The 24,252-nt window shown below is 41.6% G+C and overlaps 1 protein-coding gene across 2 annotated transcripts in view; it reads right to left on the reverse strand.

Annotated features, from left to right (window-relative positions):
- The window catches only part of fndc3a (fibronectin type III domain containing 3A), a 212,714-nt gene extending 191,624 nt beyond the window's left edge, over positions 1–21,090 (reverse strand). For both annotated transcript variants that reach the window (XM_072584555.1, XM_072584554.1), the window contains exon 1: positions 20,955–21,090. The gene's annotated coding sequence lies outside the window, so the exon portion shown is untranslated. The remainder of the gene's footprint in view (positions 1–20,954) is intronic.
- Positions 21,091–24,252: the final 3,162 nt, after the last annotated feature.

Below are 24,252 nucleotides of genomic sequence, written 5' to 3' on the forward strand. Positions count from 1 at the left end.
GGGTCGGAAAATCCAGAACTAGAGGGCATAGCTTTAGGGTGAGAGGGGAAAGATATAAAAGAGACCTAAGGGGCAACTTCTTCACGCCAAGGATGGTACACGTGTATGGAACGAGCTGCCAGAGGAAGTGGTGGAGGCTTGCACAATTGCAACATTTAAGAGGCATTTGGATCGGTATATGAATAGGAAGGGTTTGGAGGGATACGGGCTGGGTACTGGCAGGTGAAACTAGATTGGGTTGGGATATCTGGTCGGCATGGACGGGTTGGACCGAAGGGTCTGTTTCCATGCTGTACATCTCTATGACTCTATAACTTGAACAATGCATCGTTTTTAGCACCAACAAATTTTAATTATAGACTGCTTTTAACACACTAAAACATTCCAAGGTACCTCCCAGGAAAATGCTAAAACAAAATTAACACCAAACCATGGCTATATTAGACCAAATGATCAAAAACAAGTCAAGAAGGTAGACTCTAAACTGCAGCATAAACCAATTGAACTGAAGTAGCGAGGTGAAAAAGTTAAAGAAGGGAATTACTAAGAATACAACCTTTGAACTTGAAGGCGTGACTATGGCAGTGTGATTAAAATCAAGGATGCTCAGGAGAGGTCAGAATGATCTTAGGTCGCTACCTCCAAACCATTTTCTCACAGTGGTTCAACACTGAGGTTTAAAGATTGTCACAATCCCTAAGTAAGAACCAAGTAAGATAGGAGTGTGAGGGGAAAAGAGGCATCACAGCAGGTGCACGGCCATTACAACTTAATGGAAGCTCCACAGTTCGCAACTCCAAGGGAGGTGCCAACCCCGACTTTGGGGATAATTGTCTTACAGGGTGATATAAATGGAAGACATTAAAGAAATAGGGAGGAATTTAAAACAAGGAAAATAAGAATTCTGTAATTGATGCATTGTTTAACTGGGAGTCAACAGATGTCAGCATAGATAAATGGAACTTGGTGCAAGTTAGGAAACTGGTAGAGATTTAGATAACCATACAAGAGAGACAAGTTAAGAATGCATTGCAGTTGTGAAGTCAAGAGACAACTAAGGCTTTACAATAATCTGCTTGCATGATGTGGGAAACCTAAGGAATCTTCAGTTGGCCTTTGCCTCTATAGAGGTCCGCAGAAAAGAGAAATTAAAACATCCAGGAAGAATCGTTAAAAAAAAACCAAAAGACCTGCAGATGCTAAGGTGTGAAACAAAAAGAGAAACTGCTAGAGAAAGACAACAGGTCTGGCAGCATCTGTGGAGAGAAAGCAGAATTAACACTTCAAGCGTGGTTGTGGTGGTTATGTGCGCACATGCGTGGGTGCGCACGCACGCATATCAAGGACATAGAAGGTGTTGTTCAGGCTCTAAAATTATTCAACTCGATATTGACTTCTAAAGACTGCAGAGTTCCCAAAAAGACAAAGACAGCTTATGCTAAGCCTTGTTGGAGGACAGCAGCAGACTCAAGACAGAAATGTTGTCACGGAAACATGGTGGTGTGTTGAAGTGACAGGTAAATTGAAGCTCAGGGCTATTTTTATGGACAAAACATAGGGATTCTGCAAAGCAGTCACCCAGGCAATGTTTCACCTCCCCAAAATAGAAGTGATAGAGATGATCACATTGTGAACAACAAATACAGTAACTGGGCTGAGTGAAGCTCAGACAAATTCTTGCCTCACTTGGAAGGTGTGGCCTGGTGCTTTGGAGGAAGAAAGTGATAAACAGGCAAACTTCTGAGAGTACACTTGAGGGTGCCATAGGGTGTGGGGAAGTGTTAGGAGTAGGACAGAACATCCCAGAGGGAACTGTCCCTCCAAAATGCTTACAAGAGAGGAGAGAGAACTATGTCCCTGTGGTGACATTCTGCCAGAGTCAGAAATGGCGAGTTAGGATCATTTAGATGCAACGCTGGTGAGATGGAAAGTGAGGACCAGGAGACCTTATCAGTAGTACGGAAGAGAAAGGGTGAGGGCAGAAGTGCAGGAAATGGGCTGGACACATCTCTGAGCTCTGTCAATTATGGTGCTGGTAAATCCTGAGTTGAAGAAAAAGACAGCATCTGAGAACCCCCTGCCACCCATGGAAGGTGGCATCTTCAGAAGACATATGCAATGGAGATGGAGAAACTGACAGAATGCAACAGAATCCTTACAGGAAGCAAGACATCAGAACATATAGTCCAAATAATTGTGGGAGTTGGTGTGTTTATAGTAGATGGTGGTGGCCAGCCTGTGCTCAGAAACAGAAACACAGAATTCAAGGAAGAAATGGAGGACTTAAAAACGGACCAGAAGGTGAGTGCAGGATAGAAATTGGAAGTAAAACTGACCAATGTTTCCAATTCCGAAACAGAGAAGGAAGCAGCAACAATGATATCATCGATGGACCAGACAAAGATTTGTGGGGAGACCCCCCAAGTAGGCTTGAAACAAGGAAATGTCCCACAAACCCATGGAGAGACAGGCATCAAACAGAAATTGCTGGAAAAGCTCAGTGTCTGGCTGCATCTGTGGAGAGAACTCAGACATTTTATTTAGTATTTAACTCACTGCCACATCCCTTCTAGGTATGTCCACTTTGAGAAGTTCTGCTCTTTTCTCCAACTCTGATTTCTCTTCATAGATGCTATCAGATCTGTTGAACTTTTCCAACAATTTCTGTTTTTATTTCTGATTTCCTACATCCTTAGTTCTGTTTTGTTTAATAAGCCGGGCATAACTTAGGCCCATGCGGGTGCCCATAACACTTTTGAATTGAAGAAAGTAAGGAGTTAAAGGAGAAGTTGTTTAAAGTGAGGATGAGCTTGTTCAGGCAGATGAGAGTGGTGGTTAATGGGAATGGGATCAGGCCTCCATTACAGGAGGAAACTGAGAGCCCTAAAACCATCCTGAAATGTCAGTTTCAAAATTTCCAGTTTGCAGGTACCACGATAGACATACAGTTCCTCAACACATAAACCCCAACCAGACTGAGTGACCACTTTGCAGCATACCTACATCCTGTCTGTAAGAATGGTCCTGAGATTAGAGTTCCCTGCCATTTCAACACACCATGTTCCCTGGCTAAAGTTTGTGTCTTGAGCTCAGTACAAGCTGGAAGTACAAGCATTTCATCTTTCACCTGGGGACTCTGCAGCTTTCATGACTCACTAGCCTGAACAATACCTTCCACATCTCTTACCCATCTCCACACCCCGGGCTTTGACAAGATATACACTGCTTTCAGGAGAAAGTGAGGACTACAAAAATCAGAGTCAATAAGCGTGGCACTGGAAAAGCACAGCAGGTCAGGCAGCATCCAAGCAGCAGGAGAGTCGACGCTTTGGGCATAAGCCCTTCATCACTAAGTTTTAAGGCTGCGTTCCCTTGATTTGGATTCAAGCATCAGAGGAAATGGTTTCTCTCTACCATCATAGCCTCTTATCACTTCATACAGCTCAAATAGGTTATTCCTTATTTTGATATTTGAGGGAATTCAAATCTATTCTACACAATCCATTTAACACTTTATCCCTGAGACTACTATACTCAATCTGGGCTGGATTCCTTCCAAGGTCAACATATCCTCCCGTGTGTGTGTAAAAGTGAACTTTACACAAGATGTCAGGGTAAATGCAAACATATAAACAGACTTGGAGATCTGGGACATGTAGCCTGTGAGAATTAACCAGGTGAATGAAGTACATCAAATGCAGTCTAAACAAAACTTCACATAACTGAATTTCCACCCTTTTGAATCCCTGCCCGGATTATAATCTGTTTTATATTATGATGATATAAAAAGGCAGACATATCATTTGCAATCAATCACATGTGATCCACCGAAAAGCATTTCCTGAAGTGTCAGACACTCCTAAAGTATCAATCAAATTAGGTTTCATGAGATACTAGAATATCTGGATGTAGGTTTGGTCGCTGAGCTGGAAGATTCATTTTCAGGTATTTCGTCACCATACTAGGTAACATCTTCAGTGAGCCTCTGGACGAAGCACTGCTGATGTTTCCTGCTTTCTATACAGTGTATTCAAAAAGAATGGGTACCCAATGAACACAGACAAAAGTGAGGATTGCAGATGCTGGAGATCTGAGTCTAGATTAGACAAGCAAAACTAATGTCATTTACAAAATATCATGCAAGAACTGTAACAAACACTACATTGGACAAACAGGCAGAAAACCAGCCACCAGGATACGTGAACATCAACTAGCCACAAAGCGACATGACCTTCTCTCACTAGTATCTCTACATACAGATGAGGAAGGACACCACTTCAATGACACATCCATCCTAGGACAACCAAACAGCACAAGAATTCCTAGAAGCATGGCATTCCAACCAGAACTCTAACAACAAATACATTGACTTGGACCCCATTTACCATCCCCAGAGAAAAAGAACCAGAAATGACATCACCATAGGAAATGACATCTCCGCAGAAACTGACATTTCCCAAGCATATAAATAGAAAGCAGGAAACATCGGCAGTGCTTCGTCCAGAGGCTCACTGAAGACATTACCTAGTATGGTCACCAAACGTCTGAAAATGAACTTTCTGGGTCAACAACCAAACCTACCTCCAGAACCTCAACCTGAGCTACAAATCTTCTAAAACCCGCTAACTAGAATTATTACCCAAAACTTTCCAAGTAAATTCCCATCTTCAAAACAAAACAAAAATGAGTGACTTCTGATTACATGACTTCACTAGTCATAGATGAAAGTAGTGTTTGATTTTCTTTCACAAACACCAGGTTCTCCAGCAAGTGCCACAGCAAAGGATTTCAGATAATTCAAAAAGACATAGGTCTGATTAAAAATTAATTACACACTGTATAGTAAGGACATGATCTGAAAGTGAATGACGTTGAGTGATCTAAACAAAGTAATGTTGCACTGATATTTTAACATACTAACTATGCAAGCTTACTAAAATATCCATTACTGTTAGCTTAGTGTTTACATCGTTCTTTTATCCATTCCCAAACAAAATGCCAGATGAAGGCATAATTCTGATTATACTATGTAGACTATGGAAATTACACCTAAAGCAACATTTCAGTGTTGAGTTCTTAACACTGGATGTTAGCCAAGAGAGAGGTAGTTAATATGACCTTTAAACAATTGAAAGTAATTGCTTTAAAAAAGCATACTGTAAAAAAAAGGACATTTTATTCAAAATGTGAGTAAATCTCTTCTAAAAGGACATAAAATCAATTTGTTCTTTTTTACTAAATTTGGTTAAACTGGATGAAAGCTGTCAGGAGTTGGAAAGGAAAGGAACTTAGCAAAATTATAACCATGGGGGATCCATTACTAAGCAAACTGGTACACGTATAGACTGAAGTTTCTGGATTCACATAAGCTTTATCCTGGGGTCTTAAAACAGGTTACTAATGGAGGTAGAAAATATATTGGTGTTAATTTTCCAAAATTTCCTAAATTCAGTAAAATCCATTGGACTGGAATCTCAAGAGGTGGAGGAGGCTGAAAACAGGAAACTTACTAGCCAGTTAGCTTGATGTCTGCCATGCGGAAGATGTCAGAATCAACCACTAGAGAGATTAAAGCTGTACACTTTAATAAAGCTCAAGGTCGTTGGGAAGAGTCAGGATGGTTTTGTCAAAGTGAAATCACATTTCATCAATTTTAGACTTTTTTGAAGGAGTGACATGTGATGTGGATAAAGGACAGCTTATAGGTGCACTGCACTTGGATATCCAGAAGGCATTTGATGAGGTGCCACAAAGATCATTATGGAAAATGAAAGCTCATATATACGCACTATAATGGATAGATGATTGCTTTTTGCTAGAGTATGCATTTATGCATCTTTGTCTTTTAGGTAAGACGTAATTACAGAAGTTCAACAGGTGCCTGTGCTGGGGCTTTAATTGTTTTCAATTTATATCAGTGACTTAAATGTGGGGACTAAAGTAATTATAGCTAAATTCACACAAAAAAAATAGGTAGAAAAGATAAGGTAAAGAAAACATAAGGGAGTTGCTGACAGATGCAGATAGATTAAATGAGTGGGCAAAAATCTAGCAGATGGAGTACTATTTGGGAAAGTCTGAGGTTATTCACAACAACCACCCTCAGCAGAAAAAAATATAAGAGCAATATTACTTCAATGGCAATCGAATGCAGATTTCCAAGGAGTTGAACATAAATGTAAGGATGTTATACTTTAATTATATAGGGCATCATCTCAATACTTCATGCAATTTTAGACTACTTACTTAAGGAAGGATGCAAATGCTGTGGAAGTGGTTCAGAGAAGACTTACAAGACCACTTGGATCTTGGATCCTTCTGAGGAATCTACATACCTTTTCTGGAGCAGAGATAGCTCTTAAGTAACGAACTTGGGACAAGATACTGCAAACCCTGTACAGCAAATATATTTGCCTACTACAATTTATCCACTTTTACCACAGGTATGCTCTCCAATCTTTGAGCAGAACAGCAACACAAGACTTTTAAAACATCTCAGTTAGTTTACTAAATAATGAAATAAATTTATAAATCTGGACCTACAAAAGACCTGATCAACCAACACGCTCATAACTCTAGAGGTGCCGCATAACAAAAAACTTATTTCCTTCACAAAGGAGATGCAGTATTTTTAATTCCAAAAAGCACAATATTTCATTGGCTCTCATCATGATGCCAGTTTTAGAAACTTCATATTAACGCCTTACAACAAAAACAATTGGCTGGAAATGCAGAGAAATACTGGCACAGAACACATTATCAATAAATAACTAGATGGTATACAAATGTGGGGCAGCAAATTAAATTATCACTTGCATTTATGTAATGCCTTTTATTATTTCAGGTCATACCAAAATGTTTCATAGTTAGTAAAACACTTCAGACACGTAGTAATTTGCATAGTGCAAGAAAGACAGTAGCTAACTTGTGTACAAGGTTCCAAAACAGCAATTAAAAAGTGACTATTCTGATTTTCGCAATGTTGGTTGATGTTTAAATACTGGAAAGAACATTGGAAGAATTGTGTTATGCTTCTTCAAATAGTGTGGTATTGGAAAAAGCCCAGCAGGTCAGACAGCATCTGAATAGCAGGAGAGTCGACGTTTCGGAAATAAGTCCTTCATCAGGTGTTATGAAGATATGGGTGCACTGTAACTTTAAGAAAGTTAGCAGCTAGCAGAACTACCCTATAGCACAAAATGTTCTGAACAAGATAAAATGTAACCTTAGAGCCCGGGTGTCCTTGGAGAAGGAGCACGCGGTGTCCACCAACACCCTGGATTCGTTCAGGGAGAGGTGGGCTCCGCAGGGAGTGCAGTGCATTATTTCTCCCTCCAACTCTATTTTGATTTAGTCCCTACCCTCCCCTTCACTGTTTTGATCACACAGCATTGCCCCTTGATGTGAAGGGCAGTGCTTGTCACTGGCCACTTGGGTGTTTTCCTGTCTTCCTGGTGGTGGAAATTGAATAAAGATTTGTGCACCTTGTGTCTCTCACTGTGTCTCACACCTGCACACACACACCATGGTGCTGGGAAAAATAAGCACTACCGCAGTTAGGCGTTGCGTGGGAAAGACAAAAAAAATAAGCAGCTGTGTAAGTAGTGTGGGGGTTAAATAAAAAAAAAAGAAAAAGGGAAAAAAAAAAGAGAAAAAAAGAAAAAAAAAGTAACCTTTTGGTCCAGCAGCTAGTGTAGTTGGTTGCCTGGAGACAAAAACAAATTTGAATTAGGTCCATCAGTTTAAATTATACCCCCAAAAAATACCAAACTCCAATCAAATTTGCATTTAGTATATTGACAATATTAAAGCCTAATGGCAGAATCCAATGTGTTGGGGAATAAGACTGGGAAAAACTGAACAGTTGGGACTGAACTACCAAGCCACTAGCGTGTACAGACTGTCCGAAAAATAGCTCTCTTAAAAGGTGCCTTTATCGATCAATGACCAGTGACTTAAATGTGGGGAGTAAAGTAATTATAGCTAAATTCACACAAAAAGATAGGTAGAAAAGATAAGGTAAAGAAAACATAAGGGAGTTGCTGACAGATGCAGATAGATTAAATGACTGGGCAAAAATCTAGCAGATGGAGTACTATTTGGGAAAGTCTGAGGTTATTCACAACAACCACCCTCAGAAGAAGAATAGAAGACAAAAGAAGATATAAAGAGATGATTCGACAGTTGGCTGGTTTTGAAATTTGATTTTTTCAGTAAATCTTAATTGGGGTTTTACTGGACTAGTACTAAAGGAGGTAAGTAAAAGGTAGGTTAGAGGAAGGAGTTGTAAATAGTTGTTAATTATTCTCTGTTATACTTTACAAAATAAAATTGTTAATTTTTTTACTTTAAATAGTTCTTGGTCTCCCAAATTTTCACAGCTTACTGCACAGGATAAATCTTTTCTGTATTGCTGGTTTAAATTAAGCAAGCAGAAGGGTTGACCCAGTTACGTAACAGTTTGGGGGCTTTTGTATGCAATTTGAACTGTTTGGGTCTTAGATTCGTGATCTGAAGTGGCTTAGACAGATTTGAATAGATTTGGGGGTACAAAAATTCCCAGCAGATTTAAACACTTGCAGATTTAGTATCCTAGATCTTTAAATAAAATGTAAGTGAGACAATGCCTAATTTTAGTGACTTGTGGTTGATTAAAAGCGAGAGAAAAATCACTCTTAAAATTGCGAAAGAGGTTCTGAGATTTAAAGGTGATTTTCAAATTTGCCTAGAAAATTGAGAAGGAAAGAAAAAGGCCGTACTTTTAGAATTAGCAAAGAAATTAGATTTGGGTTTGACCAGGGACAAAGGTAAAGCTAAAATTCTGAGGGAATTACTCAAACACTTAGGTGCGTCAGAGAAACAGACAAGTGCAGTAGAGGTAGAAAAACATGAATTACCATTAAGGAAAATGGAGTTAGAAGATAAATGGGGGCGGAGAAGAGGGAGTGAGGAGTATAGAGAGAGAGAGAGAGAGAGAGAGAGAGAGAGAGAGAGAGAGAGAGAGAGAGAGAGAGAGAGAGAGAGAGAGAGAGAGAGAGAGAGGGGAAAAAAGAGAGGAGGTTCTTAGCTGAGCAAAGAGAGAGAATTTGAACTTGAGTAGTTGCGACTTAGTCAGCAAAGTCAAGTTAACAGGATGGAAATTAAAAGAAATGGTATTGATATATACAAATATTACAAAACTCTGCCACATTTTGATGAGAAACAAGTTGAAGCCTTCTTTATTTCATTTGAAAAGTTGGCTCGGCAGATGGAGTGGTTCAACGATTTATGGGTAATTCTAGTTCAGGCTAAATTGGTAGGTAGAGCTCGTGAGGTATTTGCCGCACTGTCAGATAAGGGTTGAAGAGATTATGAAGAGGTTAAACAGGATATTTTAAGTGCTTATGAATTGGTACCAGAAGCATATAGTCAGCGGTTCAGAAGCATAAAAAGGAGGAACCAGGTCAGACTTACGTTAAGTTCAAACATGGTTATTTTAATCAATGGGTACGTGCATTGAAGAGAGATAGGACCTTTGAAGCTTGAAGAGACATTATTCTGTTGGAGAAGTTTAAAAACTCATTTCCAGAGATGACAAGAATTCACGAAGAGGAACAGAAAGTTCAGGAGTGAGAAGGGCAGCAGAATTAGCAGATGAATATATTGGTGCATAAGACAAGCTTCCGGCCAGAATTTCATCCTGTGAGGGATAGAAGGTGGAAGAAGGGGAGAGCCTGTACTAGAGTAGAGAGCACTGGTAAGAATTTACGACAGGATAAAGAAGCCTAAGAAGGTCGACAGGAGATGAAAGGCCTCAGATGTTTTCACTATAATGGAGTGAGACACAGAAACGTTTGGTGCCGGTGGTTTCAGAGGGGCACTGGGAAAAGGTGTTTTCACTGCCAGAAAGTGGGACACGTAAAGTCACAGTGCTGGGTGTTAAAGAAAGGCATTGTGGGGAAAAGATGCAGGAAAAGAAGCTAAGCCAGTGGCATCAGTGAAGGTATTAAGGGTGACCCCAAGAGGAGCCGAGGAGCTGCAGGACAGTGCACAGCCTAGGCAGAGGCTGGGTATGGAGTTAGTACCTAATCTCTACAAAGAATTTGCCTTAGTGGGTAAAGTTTACTCAGAAAGAAAGAACAGGGGGAGAAGGTCAAGAAGTAATAATTTTGAGATATACAGGAACTAACCAGTCGCTGACAGTAAGGGATGAGCGAATATGCATTCTTTCTGATCTGTGTCCTAAGAGTGTGGTAATTTATGGGATGGATGGACACAAATTTAGCTTTCGCCTATGTAAAATCAGGTTAGAGTACCAACTCAATACTAGGGAAGTTACAGTGAGAGTGATTGCCAGAGTATCAGTTCCATGAATTCAGTTTGTTCTCAGGAATGATTCGGCAGGATCCAAAGTGGGAGTGACCCCTGTTGTGAAGAAGCTCAAGGAAGACCAAGAAACTGAGGAGTTTAAACAGAAATATCCTGGTAACCAGATCTCACTATCATAAGTCACAGCACAAAGCGAAACGTAAAGAAACAAATGGAGGAGTTGAGGTTCAGTTAGCGAAGATCCTGTTGGACGCAATGGTGCAACAAAAAGCTGAACAGGCAGAGGGTCAGACAGAAGTGTTTAGTCCTGAAAGGTGAAGGGACTTGCAAAAGCAAGACAAGCTGATAAAAGATTATATGGATGTGTACTCCAAAAAGGAGGCAGGGAATATTCCAGAAGGTTATTATCTGAAAGATAGAATCCTATGATGGAAATGGAGACCACGGGAGATAGTGCAGAGGAGAAATGGGCCAAAGTGCACCATAGAATCATAGAGATTTACAGCACGGAAGCAGATTCTTCGGTCCAACTCATCCATGTCAACCAGATATCCCAATTTCACTTCCTCTGGCAGCTCATTCCATACACATACCACTCTGTGTGAAAATGTTGCCCCTGAGGTCTCTTTTCTATCTTTCCCCTCTCACCCTAAACCTATGCCCTCTAGTTCTGGACTCCCCGACCCCAGGGAAAAGACTTTGCCTATTTAACCTATCCAATCCCCTCAATTTTGTAAACCTCTATAAAGGTCACCCCTCAGCCTCCGATACTCCTGGGAAAACAGCCCTAGCCTATTAAGCCTCTCCCTATAGCTCAAATCCTCCAACCCTGGCAACATCCTTGTAAATCTTTTCTGAAGACTTTAAGTTTCACAATATCTTTCCGATAGGAAGGAGACCAGAATTGCACGCAATATTTCAAAAAATGACCTAACCAATGTTGTGTACAGCCGCAACATGACCTAACTCCTGTACTCAACACACTGACCAATAAAAGAAAGCGTACCAAATGCTTCTTCTACTTGCAACTCCACTTTCTAGGAGCTATGAACCTGCATTCCAAGGTCTCTTTGTTCAGTAACACTCTCTAGGGCCTTACCATTAAGTGTATAAGTCCTGCTAAGATTTGCTTTCCCAAAATGCAGCACCTCATATTTATCTAAATTAAATTATCTTCTGCCACGTCTCAGCCCACTGGCCTGTCTGATCAAGATCCCATTGTAATCTGAGGTAACCTTCTTTGCTATCCACTACACCTCCAACTTTGGTGTCATCTGCAAACTTACTAACTATACCTCTTATGCTTGCATCCAAATCTTTTATGTAAATGATGAAAAGTAGTGGACCCAGCACTGATCCTTGTGGCATTTCACTGGTCACAGGTCTCCAATCTGAACACCAACCCTCCATTACCACCCTCTGTCTTCTACCTTTGAGCCAGTTCTATATCTAAATGGCTAGTTCTCCCTGTATTCCTTGCTAACCTTGCTAACCAGTCTCCCCCATGGGGAATCTTGTCGATTGCCTTACTGAAGTCCATATAGATCACATCCACCGTTCTGTCCTCATCAATCCTCTTTGTTACTTCTTCAAAAAAATCAATCAAATTCGTAAGACATGACTTCCCTTGCACAAAGCCATGCTGACTATCCATGATCAGTCCTTGCCTTTCCAAATATGTGTAAATCTTGTCCCTCAGGATTCCTTCCAACAATTTTCCTACCACCGACATCAGGCTCACCAGTCTATAGTTCCCTAGCTTGTCCTTACCACCTTTCTTAAATAATGGTACCATGTTAGCCAACTTCCAGTCTTCCAGCACCTCACCTGTGACTATCACTGATATAAATATCTCAGCAAAGGGTCCAGCAATCACTTCCCTAGCTTCCCACAGAGTTCTCGGGTACGCCTGATCAGGTCCTGGGGATTTATCCATGTGTTTCAAGACATCCAGCACCTCCTCCTCTGTGACAGACATTTTTCAAGATGTCACCATCTAGTGCCCTACATTCTATATCTTCTATGTCCTCCTCCAGAGTAAATACTGATGCAAAATACTTGTTTAGTAGACCCCCCCCCACCCCCATTTTCTGTGGCTCCATACGAAGGCTGCCTTGCTGATCTTTGAGGGGCCTTATTCTCTCCCTAGTTACCCTTTTGTCCTAAACGTATTTGTAAAAAACCCTTTGGATTCTCCTTAATTCTATTTGCCAAAGCTATCTCATGTCCCCTTTTTGCCCTCCTGATTTTCCACTTAAATATACTCCTACTGCCTTTGTACTCTAATGGTTTTCTCGATCTCTCCTGTCCAAACCTGACATATGCTTCCTTCTTTTTCTTAAGCAAACCCTCAATTTCTTTAGTCATCCAGCATTCCCTATACCTATCAGCCTTTCCTTTCACCCTAACAGGAATATACTCTCTCTGGACTCTCGTCTCATTTGTGAAGGCTTCCCACTGTCTAGCCATCCCTTTAACTGCAAACATCAGCCGCCAGTCAGCTTTTGAAAGTTCTTGCCTAATTCCGTGAAAATCAGCCTTCCTCCAATTTGTGGGCGGCACAGTGGTTAGCACTGCTGCCTCACGGCGCCAGAGACCCGGGTTCTATTCCCGCCTCAGGCGACTGTGTGGAGTTTGCACATTCTCCCAGTGTCTGCGTGGGTTTCCTCCGGGTGCTCCGGTTCCCTCCCATAATCCAAAAATGTGCAGGTTAGGTGAATTGGCCATGCTAAATTGCCCGTAGTGTTAGGTGAAGGGGTAAATGTAGGAGTATGGGTCTGGGTGGTATACGCTTCGGCGGGTCGATGTGGACTTGTTGGGCCGAAGGACCTGTTTCCACACTGTAAGTAATCTAATCTAATCTAATTTAGAACTTCAACTGTTAGATCTTGACTATCTTTTTCAATCACTATTTTAAAACTAATAGAATTATGGTCGCTGGCCTTTTAAAGTTGCCATTGATGCTAGTGACACAGGAGTTGAAGCTATACTCCTACAGGAAGATGGGGATGAGATTCAACTGCCAATTGGTTACTTTTCGAAGATGATCAACATCCAAAGGAAATACTCCATGTTCAAAAAAGCACTATTGAGTTTGGTACTGGCCTTACAACATTTTGAAGTGTATGTCACGAACAATGTGTTTGAGATGGTGGTGTACATGGATCACAATTCTCTTACATTTTCAGAATGCTTCAAAGAGAAGAATATGAGACTATTTCATTGGAGTCTTATGTTACAGACTTTTAATTTTAAAATCATATGTGTTGCGGGTCATATGTAAGGGTAATATGTTTGAAGAATAGAAAAAATGAAGCCATCTTTTCATTATGATGGTTCATTTTTTCTTAAGGGGGAAAGTGTTATGAAGATGTGGGTGTACTATACCTTGAAGAAAGTTAACAGCTAGCAGAACTACCTAACAGCACCTAGTGTTCTGAACAAGTTATAATGTAACCTTATGGTCCAATAGCTAATGTAGTTGGTTGCCTGGAGACAAAAACAAATTTGAATTAGGCCCAACAGTTTGAATCATATCCAAAAAAATGCCAAACTCCAATCAAGTTTGAATTTAGTATATTGACAATATTAAAAGCCAATGACATAATCCGATGCTTTGGGGGTATAAGACCAGGAAAAATTGAACAATTCGGAGAGAACTGCCAACCACCAGCATATACAGACCGCCCGAGAAACAGCTGTCTGAGAGGTACCTTTATCGATCAGTGACCGGTGAAACAGGAATCCCTAAGAAGATGACAGAAGAAATATAAAGAGAAGATTTGACAGCTGGCTGATTTTAGAATTTGATTCGTTTCAGTAAATCTTAAGTAGGGGTTTTATTGGACTTGTATTAATCGAATGGTAAGTAAAAGATAGGTCAGAGGAAGCAGTTGTAACTAGTTGTTAGTTAATGATTCTGTTATACTTTCAGAAATAACATTGTTAATTTTTACTTTAAATAGTTCTTGGTCTCTCAAAATTGCACATATTACTGCATGGGATAAATCTTTTTTGTGTTGCTGGTTTAAATTATGCAGGCAGGTTTATCCCATGACGTAACATAGGAATGAGAATCATTCTGAGCTCAAATCGATGAATCATTTGAACACGCAACCTCCCACCTCAGCGTTAGGAGTGTTAACTGAATCTGTTTTTATCACTGAGGATTTAAAATAAAAACATACTACTCACCTAGAGTGTAAAAACTAACGACTGATGTGTGGCAACTCAGTCCCTGAGATAAATAACAAGAGGACTGGAAGAATATGCATTGTCCATTGAATGCACATAACACAAAGCAGATTTGCAAAACCAAATAAACAGATTGAGAAGTAAGTGTCAAAGTAATGAAAGACTATAGAAGATATCTCAAGGTACCACCATGTAGAACACAAAATTATCTTTTATATAGATCCTAATCATGTTCTCAGGATATCCAAGAGAGATTCATACTTAGTGAATCATTTTTGATGCGGTTATTATTTTTGTAGGCAATGTAATACAGCAATATGCCACAACAGCAGAAGAACAAAGTGAAAAGGCAGATAGAATTTTGGCTAACTAATCAGTGAAAAGGAAGTGGTTCAGTCAACAATATACTTCATCAGGACTGCATAGAAGCATTAGTCCGAATCATCCAGTGAAGTCCATCAGCAGCACTTCAGTCTATAGCTTTGTGACTGAAAGTGAGTGTTGACAAAATTAGTCAACTGAAGACTTTAACCTCATCAGCAGTGTAAATTAAAAGGACAGGTACACCCACATGCTCCCTATACCCATCCAACTCTCCCACTTCCCTCATCCAAAGCCACATCTTCTCCCCATGCTCCCCATCTATTCACCAATTCACCATGCACAGCAATCAGGGAGGTTGGCCATATCTAGTTAAATACTGGATTAGTGGTGCTGGAAGAGCACAGCAGTTCAGGCAGCATCCAACGAGCAGCGAAATCGTCGTTTCGGGCAAAAGCCCTGATGAAGGGCTTTTGCCCGAAACGTCGATTTCGCTGCTCGTTGGATGCTGCCTGAACTGCTGTGCTCTTCCAGCACCACTAATCCAGTATTTGGTTTTCAGCATCTGCAGTCATTGTTTTTACCTCATATCTAGTTAAATATAACTTTTTTGATGTGCACATATGGTTGGCCATTTGCCATTTTAATTAGATCTGAGCAAAACTTGTAATGGTAGGTTTTGACCACAAATGGTTCTATTTTATATAAAAAAAACTTAAAGACAACAGTTTCAAACACATGAAATATAGATTATAACAGACAAACCAAAGAAACATTTTTCAAAAATTAGCAAATTTAATTGCTTTACTGTGTGGTTCTCTATTTAGTTTGAAAGTAGAGGAAAAGTGAAAATTGAAGTCCACAATTGGCATGATCAAGAGATTGAGTGTTTCTACAGGGCACTAACTCTATTTACAAACGGATGAATTGCATAATCAGAACAATAATGCACTGTACAAGCAATAAGAAACCTTCTCCCTATGCTTTTCACACAAAGTGAAACAAAATTATTGAACTTGATTCATGTTTCTTGTATAAATCCTGAATACAGATGTAAACATTTTAAAACATTAACAGTTAATCATAGAATCCTACCTACTAATCCAAATTCCTTGCTCTTTCCCCCAGGCCTGACATGCTTTCTCCAACAGTTATTTATCTAATTACATTTCAAAAGTCTCTTGAATTTTCTTGCACAATCTTTTCAGATGCTGTTTTCCAAATATGAAAATGCTGTGTAAAAGTTGTTTCACTAACGCAGCATCAACACCTGGCTTGTTATTACTTTTGATTCTCATCCCTATTATTTGAACATAAATATTGCTCTCAAGAGTGAAAATTAACCGATGGCAACCATGTCCCTCAGAGAAATAACAAAAAAGCTTAAGAAAAATATGCATCTTTTATTAAATACACAAACTAATGACATACTTGCAATGACAATTCAATAGTTTGGGAGGATAATGTTCAAAATAATAAAGACGATAGAGGACATAGAAAATAGCCCTCATCTGACTTGCTGTTCAAAGTGACAAAATCTCCACTTATGTCCCACCCAACTTAAGCATCTATCTAGATGTCTACACTACATCCTAGGTCCAGTGTTCACCTTCTGTCCAGTGTCATAAAATTAAGAGAATGCCTACCACACATAGGTTAATTGGGCTGGTACAGAATAGAAAATTGCAATCTTGTGTAAAAAAATAAACAGGAGTCTTCACACAAAAAAAAAAGAGGAATTTCTGAGGCTCTGTTCACTCAGAGCTGGCTCTGAGCAAGCTGGACCAGTGTGCGTGCAAGGACTCTCCTCCTTGACTAATAAAAGAGAAGGAAAAAAAATAGAAAATTGCAATAAAACAGCAGGACCCAATTTGTTTTGGGGAGCTGACTGTCACATGGAAATGCCTCTTCCCATTCCCATTAACTGCATGCTTGAATTTGGATAACTGTTTTTGAACAAATTCATGTCTCATTAATCCACGGTTTACTGGAGTGAAATACTTCCCTGATGATAGAACAAAAATACAGAATAATAAATTAACATTGCGTCTGAATGATGTTAAAAAGGTGGTCACTTTGAATCTTACCCCCATCATACTGGAGTACTTCTAGGAACGACCCTTAAGCAATAGACGTTTGGTACAGGAGCCATAACTAAATGTTACTCTCATTGCACTAGACTAATATTTAATGTAAACTTCTATGTTACTGAGTACAGACTTTGCAGTGGGTTGATGGACAAATAAACATTCATGTTCTTTTCAAGCCCAGTGACTCAGTTACTTGCTGAATACTGTGTTCCCTTAATTTATGACATTCCCATTTACATCTCAGTGTACTCCTTACCTCAGGTTGTATTCTAACATCCCTAACAATTTTCCTTGGTAATCCGTGATTATCCTTTGTAATCTGTGATTATCTTTTGTTTTCTATCTGAAGCTCTGACTCAAACTTCCTGAAATCTGGCTTAATTAACATCTCATTCTCCCATGTCATTTATCATCATACCTCACAATTTCATAAGGCCCTGATTTATCCCTACTTTTACACTGCCCTCAGGACGATATCTTACCTGCTCTGGTCCCTGTTAATCTGTTCCCATCATGTTTCTATGTATCCCTTATGAGCTGTTTGGCCATTTTGTTTGATTCCATCTTTCCTGCATTTCCCTTCAGATGTCCCCCCTTCTCCACTCCACAACTTATGATCTTATTCCCCTCCCTAACACATGCACTATAATGCTTCCCCACCCTCCCTTTCATCTCTCTAGCCCTCTTCTGCTTCCCAGTCTTCTGTGTGATTACTCTTATGCTTCATTCTTTTCAATCCTCACCCTTTCTCTTCTCTCCTACTGCAGCTCCCATCTGTCTCCTTCCCCTTACCTTACCCTTGTTCAATCTAATACCTGTCCTATTACTGCCTTCCTTCACTGTCGCCCTACCTTCTACCTGCTTCTTTCCCTCCCTCAGGCAATGACCACCCTTTTTTTATTATTAATTCAAGGAATGAAGGCATGATTGGCTCGGCCAGCATTTATAACCCATCTCTAGTTGTCCAGAAAGCAGTTAAGAATCAGTCACATCGCTGTGGTTCTGGAATCACATATAGGCCTGACCAGGGAAGGATGGCAACTTTCTTCCTGAACAAATAATGAACCAGATGGGTTTTCCGACAATCAATCCACAGTCAGCATTACACTCTTAATTCCAGATACTTACTGAAATTCCTACTTCCCCAACTCCCTTCTCTCCCAACCACACTTGCTTACTCAATCCACACCCTCCCAGGTCCGATCTCATATCCCAATTTTCTTACACCCTTCACCTAAACCTATTCTCACATCCCATCATTCCTTTTGTGAACACTCTTTCCATCTACCCAACCCATCCTTACCCATTTTCTCTCTTAACTACTTACCTCCCCCATACAAACTATCATTCTTTCCCTTCAACCAAACCCTATTGACCCAACCTCTTCTCTCTCCCAAGCTCACTCATTACCACCCCCTTCAACTTCCTTTCTAATCCTAGCCATTCCTTGTCACTGTTCTACCCCAGAGGTCATCATAAAACACCCATCAACTCATCCTCCTCTCCAATTACTCTATCCATCCCACCTTCCTGCTTCCTCAATTCTATTCACACCAACATCCTAATCCTGCTAATGAGCCTCGCATCACCCGTTTTATCTGTTGAACCCAGTCCTCCACCCATTAGACTGTCCACCAACCCGCCTCATGCTCTACTCACCCCCAAAGCCAAGTTCATCCCTAACAGCCAGTTCTTCTCCATCCCATCCCAGATAACCCCTCCAGCTCTCAGACCTCAACCCAATCCTAACCTCCATTCCTCTGCCTTCAACACCTCAGACGATTCACCTACCACACCACTCAAAATTCTTACCTCTCCCATATGACCCATCTCCAACTCCCACCTAACCTAATCACCCTCTTTTTCTCTTCAACCCATCTGACCACTCCCCAATTCACTCCATTCCACCTGCCACATCTACCTATCCTCATCATCAAAACCAAATCACACTACTTATATTCATGCCCTACACGCCCCAAAGTCCTCCTGTTCCTTCTACTCCAATGAACCTCCTGCCCATCAAGCTTCACCTGTTACCACAAATCTAACCCTTTTCCTTCAGACTCATCCAACACCCCACTTCCCTTCTCTACATCAAAGCTTCTATTTCCCCAAGAGCTCCAAACCAACTTACAGCCTTGCTCCTATCCCTATGTCCCCAACCTTATAAGCTTGCTTCCTAACCCATACCTGAAAGCCCACTATGCCCTTCTCTCTTATCCACCCAACCAACCATCTAAACTGTCCCAACTCACCTACTCATCTAACACCACAACCACCCCATTACTCATCTAACCCTGTCCCCAAAACTGAACCCCCACCTTCCCTCTATTTATCTAACCCCCTCCCCTGCTACTCATTAACTGGTGCCACCTCATCCCTACACAAGCAAACAACCCTACCTAATCATCAACCTCATGCCCCAAACCATACTCCCCAACCTCATTCACCACCCATCCAGGTACCCAGTCTCCCTACTAACTCCTACCCAACTAACCATTGCCCAAATCTCTACTGCCCACTTCTCTACTGCCCATCTATACACCCCCACCTTTCAATTACCAGCTTAATCTCCAAGCCTGCAATCGTTTTAACCTAACTCCTGTCAAACTCACTGAACATCTACCTCTCCTCCCACCTACCTGTACCTACTGTCCTCCGATTAGCTACCACTTCCATTCTCCACCTACCCTCCCATTTACCTTCCTCTTACCATCTGTACCCCACAAACAATCCGTACACACCAGAAAACCCCAACCTCTTTACACACTTCTAACCTCTCCCATAACCTCTACATATCTCCCCCAACCCTTCTAACATCACCATCTGACCCCGACCCTCCCAAACCCCATATCACCATACCCATTTACCTACCGCTCCCACCTACCCATCTCCAACTCCCCAACTCCACCAAGCCCAAGTCACACTCCTCCCCTCTGTACTGGTAGCCCACCTGTGCCAATCTAATCTCTCTCTAAACGTCCACCACACCTAACTTCCTTTACCCATCTAAGTTACTCTCACGACCCCCAGTTCTAAACTAACCCATCACCTCTCATATCATCTAACCCTCCTATCTCTCTTCTCCAATGAAGGCCCATCTAACCTTCCCACTTACCTCCCCCACTGAAGGCCCATCTAACACACTTCTCCCTCCCACCCACTTCAATTTAATCCCCGCAACCTACCCCCTGCACCCATCTAATTGCTCACTACCTAACCCCATACACTTATCTAATCCCTGCCACCTAATGCCCTCACACCCATCTAATCCCCCATCTCCTGACCCCCTGCATCCATCTAATCCCTCGCCACCTGACCCCCCCCCCCACACCCAGCTAATCCCCTGCCACCTGAACTCTTTGCACCCATCTCATTCCCTGCCATTTAACCCTCTAAACCCATCTAATCCCTCACCACCTGACCCCCTGGACCCATCTTTTTCCCCCAACACCTGAAACCCCTGCACCCATCTAATCTCCTGCCACTTAACCATCTACACCTGTCTAATCCCCTGCCACCTGAACCTCTGCACCCATCTACCCCCATCACCTGAACTCTCTGCACTTGTCTAATCCCCTGCCACCTGACTCCCTTTACCCAACCAACCCCCCCATCACCTGAATCCCCTGCACTCATCTAACCCCCATCACTTGTCTAATCGTCCAGCCTGAAACGTCGACTTTCCTGCTCCTCCGATGCTGCCTGACCTGCTGTGCTTTTACTACACACTCCAATCTTGACTCTGATCTCCAGCATCTGCAGTCTTCACTTTCGCCTTGTGTAATCCTCTGCCACCAGACTCCCTTTACCCATCCAATCCCCCACCACCTACCCATCGAAGTTCCCCATCTCTCCTCATCCAAACCTCGCAACCTTCCACTTTCCCCGCCTCCCTCAACCTGCAGCCCCATCCGTCCCCGTCCACCGGACCAACCTCCTTTAAGCCAATGGAACACCCACCTCCCCGTCCCCTCCAATTTGTCCATTCCCCTCCATCCCAGTAACCCGAGATCTCAAGTCAACTCCAGCTCCACTTACCCCGGAAAGCCGGGCCGAGTTGCGCTCACTGACTGCGGCTCGGAGGGACGGCTGCTTCATCTCCCCGGCGGTGAAGAGCCCGCTGTCCGCGCGAGACCAACCGTCACCCGCACCGCCATCTTCCCCGACCACAGCGCGCATGCGCCCCCCACCGGCCGGACGGTTGGCCAGAGGCTGCGCTCGTTGTCCTGAGGGACAGCAACAAGTAGTTGCACTTAGATGGCGCCTTACAAATATCCGCAGAATTGATCAAACCTCTTCACAGTCGTTCGTTCTCACGTAGCCACAGTGTGTGTGTAGTGTAGTAAATGAGGCAGTTAATTTGAGCCAAATAAGCTCCAAAAGCATTCATGAACATAAATGACAATCGTCTGAAGGGGGGCGACGTAAAATCGAGAGAAGGAATAAAGCGTATCAAGAAGTTCAGAGGAGAAAGGAGAGGGGTTTAGTAGATTCTTGTCTCAACAATGCAGCTGATTGGTAAGTATATCAAGTCTTTAAAGTGAGAGGGAGGTATTCAGTTTATGTTCAGCTCATCAGTCTTCTCTCAAAAACGTAAGGTTGATACGAACGTACTAATAATGTGAAATAGTATAGTAAAGTGTAAAGGGCAGGAGTGTTCGTGATTTTTTATTAACTTAATGAAATATGATAGAGATGACAGGTCAGGTGTGTGTTGTGGCTGCAGCATGTAGGAGCTGCAGTATGCCAAGATAATCCAGAGTGATCACATCTGCAGCAAGTTGTTTGCTGCTGAAGCAACTTCAGATCCAAGTTGAGCATCTGGAGTTTGATCTGCAGACATTGTGCAGCATCGGGCAAAGTCACCAAGACACCTTGCTGCAGGTGGCAGTTACACCGCTTACATTAGGAATTCAGCCCTGATCTGTGATCAAGAACAGGAGGTGGGGCAAACGTTGTGACCCAAGGGGCAACTGTCAAGGAGCCTCAGTAGCTATAATTGTGCAAGAGTAGCAAACTTCTCGCAAGCTGTGTGGATATGAATAGTACTGTAGGGAGGATGAGCAACCAGACCATGGTGAAGGGAGCCATTCAGGTGGGGAGAGGAAATAAGAATATAGTAGTAAGAAGAGACAGTATAATGGGTGGGATAGATGCTGTTCTCTGCAGCCGTGACTGTGAGTCCTGAAAACTATGTTGCCTGCGTGGTGCAGAGGTTAAGGACATAATCATGGGGCTAGAGAAGAACCTGGAGTGGGAGGGGAGGGATCCAGTTGTTGTCATCCAGCTGGTACTAACAACATTGATAGGACTGGAAAGGAGGTTCTCTCAAAAGACTTTGGATAGTTAGGAGCTAAATATAAAAGCAGAAGCTCCAAAGTAATAGTCTATGGGTTACTACATGAGCCATAGACAAATTGGCATTGAGTAAGTAAAGTAAATGAGTGGTGAAAAGATTTGTGTGGATTTTAGTTTATGGGGCACTGGCACCACTACTGGGGCAGAAGGGAGCTCTGTCAGACAAGTTTCACTTGAATTGGCCTGGGAGCATTGTTCTGGCAAATTGAGTAACTAGAGCTGTAGAGAGGGCTTTAAACTAATTGCTGGGGTGGAGGGTGGACAGCTAGCTGGCAGAAGATGCAGGCTTGCAAATCAAAAGGAAATGGTATCATTGTAAGGCAGCTATTTTGACAACATACCCAGAGTGGGACAAGAAGGAACAGAGTGTAGTAGAGTGCATAAAAAAAGCCATTAGGGACAAAGGGGGAAGAAAAGGTAACAAGGCAAAATTAATGGCTCTTTACACTAATGCATAAAATATTCATAATACAATAAATGAATTAACATCAGAAATAAAAATTAAGATCTTATAGCCATTACAGACATTATTGCAAAGATAATAAAACTGAGAACTGAATATTCAAGTGTATGTGACCTTTCAAAAGGACAGACAGGAAGGGGAGGGTTAGTATGAGATTCATTAGTAGGAGTTGGAATTAGTACATTCGTAAGAAATGATCTTGGCTTGGATGATGCAAAATCCATATAGGTGGATAAGAAAACAAGGGGAAGAAGACACATTTGCGAGTAGTGTCTCAGAATACAGTAGTTATTCTGAATAGTTAGCTCAGGATAAAAGATCCACTTGGAAACATTGACTATTTCATGGTAAAATGTAATATTTAGTTTGAGAGTGAGAAACTTTGCAAACAACTGTGCTCTACTTAAATATGAGTAATCACACACACAGGTAGTAATCTTTGAAGAATCCTGAGATTCAGGAAACACCTGAGAGGATTGGAAACTGTCAATATAACCCTATTAGTTAGGGTGTATAGGTAGAAGGGGATTTGTCAAGTACGGGAACTTAGGTGGTGTGAGTAGTGATTGTAATGACGTTGGACATCACAGAATATGAGTTCTCTGATTGGGGCATTTAATCCAATCAGGGATCCCAGGCTGACAGATATAAAATATGATTCTAAGGAAAAAAATGTGATACTCAGAGATACTGACACTCTGGTAGCTGACTCTGAATAAGGTAATACTAAAGTCAAGCACTGTTCATGTGTAAATAAAGGGTGACTTGGTGATATTGTACTGGCCTCTGTGGAGTTATTTCAGTGACAACAAGAGTAAAGCACAATCCTGAAGAAACAGTCATCTTTGAGTTGGGGTAAGCATTTCTTACATCATACGTTTGTTTGGGAAGCTTGACTTGTTCAACTGTGCTGTTGAGGACTGGGCCTGGTATGTGGAAATATGTGTTATTTTTTCCAGGCAAATGACATTGTGGCAGGTGTAATTCTCCTGACAGCCTGTGGAACTGCGGCATTTTCAGTTATTAGGAACCTAACTTTCCATAAGGCACCAGATACTAAAATGTTTCAAAAAATGACTACACCCGCAAGCCTCCTCTAAATTTGAGATGCTATCAATTTTATTTGGTTATTCAAGAACCAGGGGAATCTATATCCATCTTTTTGGCTAGGTTAAGCCAACTGGCAGAAGTCTGTGAATTTGGTTTAACCCTTCATCAGATGCTTAGGGACCGTCTGATTTGTGGGATTAATAGTGCAACTATATAAAAACACCTAGCTGAAGCCCAACCGTATTTCAAATTGGAAAGTGCAGCAAGCGGGGCATATGAGCTACAGGGCATTCCAGTGGAAGTGGACGCTCTTGCCAGTCCAAATGAGCTTGAAGAACACTACTTGACTGCAAATGATTGTATAACTTCAGTCAGGACGTATCCTGATCGGAGAGACTGTAGGTTAGCCAACAACAAAACCCCAAAACCAAACCAAACTTGGCCAAATGGATTAATGTTTTCTTT

This window comes from Chiloscyllium punctatum, chromosome 15 (assembly GCF_047496795.1).
Source record: "Chiloscyllium punctatum isolate Juve2018m chromosome 15, sChiPun1.3, whole genome shotgun sequence".
NCBI classification, from domain to species: Eukaryota; Metazoa; Chordata; class Chondrichthyes; order Orectolobiformes; family Hemiscylliidae; genus Chiloscyllium; species Chiloscyllium punctatum.